Consider the following 4328-nt stretch of genomic DNA (forward strand, 5'->3'; position numbering starts at 1 on the left):
AGTCTGCTCCACGCCTGCCCTGCTCGCTGGCTCTCAACGGCAGTATACAGGATTGGGGCCCCGTTAGTCCACTCTCACTGAACTGGTGCCCTGCTCCCCCTCCCCCCCCAGCCTGATCTGGTTGCTGCCAATGTTCCACCAGCCCGGACTGGGGCCCTTCCAGCTCCCCCTACCTGGACTGGGGCCCTCCGTCTTCCCCTGTGGTCTGATCAGGACCCTGCTAATACCCCTCTGCCTGGCTTGAGGCCCTGCTAGCCTCCCCAAGCCTGGCTCAGGGTCCACCACCCCCTCACTGGTCTGGATTGGGCCTGTCAACAACACCCTGCCTACCCTCCACCCCCAGCCCCTTGGGGCTCACCTGCCCCCATATCCCCCAAGGACACACGCACATCACCCATCTCTTCCCCCCCACCTCGAGCTTCCTGCTTACCTGTGCTGCTGGCATGAGAGCAGGCAGAGAGGGGGAACCTGCCCACCTGGCGCCACCACCACTACTCTGGGCTGAACCCAGACCTCAGAGGCTGCCACAGGTGAGTGGGGAGCCACGGGTCCTATTCCAATCAGGCCTGGGGCAGGGGGGAAGCTCAGGCCCCATCTGGTCATAGTGCCCAAAATTACCCCAGCCTAAACTGGATCAGGACCCTCTCACCTGACCTTCCCTGTGGCTCCCTAGCTGCTCGTCCCTACTTAGCAGTGGGGACGAGCAGCCTCCATCCCAGACAGTGGTGGCATCAAGTGGGAGGGCTTGAGCTCCCCAGGGTAATTGTCTCTGATATGTCCTCCATAGGAGGTCTATATTGAGCTGATTCTTTTTGGTATTGGGTGGTGGAACCAGAGCGTGCTCCATCCACTCCATGCATTGACCTGGTATTGCAGTGCTTCCAGGACCGGTGCAAAAAAACAGAAAAAAATTAAAAAAAAAAAAAGGGCTTCCCCTCCCTGCCTGCTCCTGCACTGGCAGCCCACATAAGGAGGGAGCCAGGGTAGGGTGAAGATGTAGGGGCAGGGTGAGCCCCAAGAGCCCCAGGAGGTAGAGGGGCAGTGAGGCATGCCCCAAGGAGATGGGGTTGGGAGGTGAACCCCAGAGGGTAGGGGAGGCGGGGAAGCCCAGAATGGAAGCAAGATGGGAGGGGAGGGAAACTGCAGAGCTCAGAGGGTAAGGGGGTATTCTTACCTTTAGGACTCCCCCCCCCAATCTCTCACTGCTCTCACCCTGGAACAGGATATAGTGCTCCCTTGGACTGCTGCCTCCTAGGATGCTGAAGGACTGTTCCCAATTGGTGCACCCAGGCTGCATCCAGAGGTAGCACATGTAACACCCCCTAAACAATGTCTCAGCCTAGCTATGTTTGCTAAATGTCTGCCCATATAGGAAGATCTTGTGGTGAGGGAGTTCCAGAGCTGAGGGGCGCCTGAGGAGAATGACCTCCCATGCATTTTTGCCAAGTGAACTTGGTAAACTGATGGTACTCACTGGAGGTAGCTCTCAGGTGATCTTAGGAAACATGGTGAAGCACAGGTAGGCTTGGCAAAAAAAAAAAATTATTTTTTAGTAATTTTGACAGATAATATTGATTTTTATTTTTAAGTATTTCTTTAGCTTTTTATTGATTTAAATTTTCAGGATTAAGGGTGTGGAGTTGTGTGCACATGCACACGTGCACACACAGACATGCACACACAGACACACTCGTATCCTCCTCCAGCTCAGCATAGCATGCACAGGGAAAGTTGCTGTGTGGCCAGGCTCTCAGCCCACCCCCCAAGCACAGCGCTGCTGGACTCAGTGCTTGCTTTCCTTTGTCCTCACCCCGGCTCCTTAGCAAAGAAACCTTCGGGTGCTTCAGTGGCACCTGCCCTTGCAGCCAGTGGCTTACTCTGCCCACCAGTTCCCACCCAAGTTTGCAAAAGAGGGTCTGGCTGGCTATCACCCTGCAGGCACTGAAATGAGGAGGCAAGGGCAGGGACAGATGCACAGGGCACAGTGCAGTTCCCCACTGTAACTGCGAACACTTTGCAGGAAGCGTTCTGGATTGCACGGATGCCCTGTTCATTTTTGGTTCCAGGAGGCAGAAGAATGAAGCTTCTGGCTGCCAGTCTGCAGCCTGTTTCCCCTAACAACATCCCCTCCTCTCTGTAAATTGAAAAGTTTTCCAAATGGGAGGGGGAAGGGAGCAGAGGGAGCTCTTTCTAGGTGTTCCCCAGCCAGCACTGGAGGATGGGGTAGGTGAATTGAAGCTTCCCCCCCACACACCTCAGCAGGGGCTCCAGGGGATCAGATTTTCTCCCAATCAGTCATTATTGAAGCAGTCTACAACCGTGCACTTGTATTTGGTCATGGCTATAACCTGTTTTCTGTGGCCAGATCAGGTGAAAATTGTCACTACTGTCTGTGCCCACATAGAAACACACACAGACACGCACTGCCCATCCTGCGCCCCCACCTCCAGCCACTGCTCAGCAGGAGCCTGCCCAGGCCCTGCAGCAGCAGCCTCTTTTTATGTCCCATTTCTGTGATTTTTTATTATTAACGGTAGAGATATTTCATCCATCTGTGAGCGTGGGCCGGCTGTGCAGCAGCAGCAGCTGGGCCAGCTGGGCCACGTGCAGCTCTGGCCTAGCCGGCACCAGGGAGGAGAGGTGGTGGCTGAGTTGTGTGGGGCCAGCCGGATGGGCTGGCTGAGGTAAGGGGAAGCGGTGGCTTTGCCTTGTGTGGCTTAGCCTGGGCTGGGCTGACACCAGAGAGAGAAAGCCACTCCTGGCCAGGCCCTGAGCAGCACATGGCTCTGCTGCCACTTCTGCTGGACAGTGCTGACAAGGCCAGGCTTGACCCATCCCCAGCAGCATGTGGGAAGCCAGCTTCAGCGTCATGCCACTCCGGACGGGATGGGCCCAGCCGGGTCAGCACCAGCCAGGAAAAGTAGTATGCGGCTGAAGCCAGCTTCCTCGTGTGCTGCTGGGGACAGGACAAGCCTGGCCGGAGCAGCACATGGCTCAGCTGCACCTTCCCCCTACCTGCGCCAACATATCCCAAGTGGCAGGAGGCTCCACTGCTGCTTTTCCTGCCCAGTGCCAACACAGCTAAGTCTGTCCCATCCAGACCAGCATGTGGCCAAAGCCAGCTTCTCACATGCTGCTGGAGGTGGGATGAGCCCAGCCAGAGCAGCACACGGATCAGATGCACTTTTCCCCTACCTGTGCCAAAGAGGTATGGTCCGAAGAGGCAGGAGGCCCCGCCGCCACTTTTCCTGGCTGGTGCCAACCTGGCCAGGCCCAGCAGGTCCCAAGCGGCATGCAGCCAAAGTTGTCCCAGCCGTGGCTTCCCCACGTGCTGCGGGGGGGTGGGACGAGCCTGGCTGGTTATCAGGTTGCATACATAATCACCAAGAAGAGCAAACCATTCTCTGATGGAGAGTTTGTGAAGGAATGTGTACTCAAGTTTGCTGCAGATTTGTGCCCAGACAAGAAAAAGCAATTTGAGAATATTAACTTGTCAAGGCGCACTATTGTGAGACGTATTGAAGATATCTCTGAGAACCTGCACCAGCAGTTGAAAAGTAAAGTAAATGATTTTTCATACTTTGCATTGGCACTCAATGACAGTTGTGATGTCAAAGACACAGCCCAGTTGTTGATTTTCATTTGAGGAATCACTGAAAATGTTGAGCTCTCAGAAGAATTGGCATCAATGCAGTCAATGAAAGACAAAACACCTGGAAAAGATTTATTGGACACAGTAGATCAATGCATGTCAATGTTGGGAATGAACTGGAAAAAAATGGTGAGTGTGACCACTGATGGAAGCCCAAACTTGACAGGCAAACATGTTGGATTGCTCAAAAGAATTCAAGATTGAGTCAAAGAAACAAATCTAGAACAGAAACTTATTTTTACACTGTATTCTTCATCTGTAAAAATGTTCTAAAACTAAGCACTGTTGTGAACAGTTACAGAAGTGGTCAACTACATTTGAGCAAGAGGATTAAACCACAGGCAATTTGCAACTGTTTGATGTGTCTGCTGAAGATACTGAAAAGTACAGGTACAAGGACCGAACCCTGTGGAACCTCACTACCCACAGCCTTCCAGGTCAGTATTGGCTCATCTACTACCATTCTCTGGGTGCAACCGCTAAGCCAATGTGCCACTCATCGGACTGTGTAAACATCTATGGAGCAGCCCCTTATTTTATGAGAATGGATGAGATGCCATATCAAAGGCCTTGCTAAAATCCAAGAAAACGACATCTGTCTCTACTCCTGCATCTAAGCGTTTTGTGACCCTGTCATAGAACAAAACCAGATTGGTTAGGCATGATCCGCCCGCTA

At 53.3% G+C, this 4328-nt stretch overlaps 1 non-coding gene across 1 annotated transcript; it reads left to right on the forward strand.

Moving 5' to 3' along the window:
* Positions 1-712: 712 nt before the first annotated feature.
* On the forward strand, positions 713-901 carry LOC149859599 (U2 spliceosomal RNA). The gene has a single exon (XR_016443703.1). It is a non-coding gene; the product is annotated as a U2 spliceosomal RNA (small nuclear RNA).
* Positions 902-4328: the final 3427 nt, after the last annotated feature.

This window comes from Crocodylus siamensis, chromosome 7 (assembly GCF_052110815.1).
Source record: "Crocodylus siamensis isolate JL-2025a chromosome 7, ASM5211081v1, whole genome shotgun sequence".
Lineage (NCBI taxonomy): Eukaryota > Metazoa > Chordata > Crocodylia > Crocodylidae > Crocodylus > Crocodylus siamensis.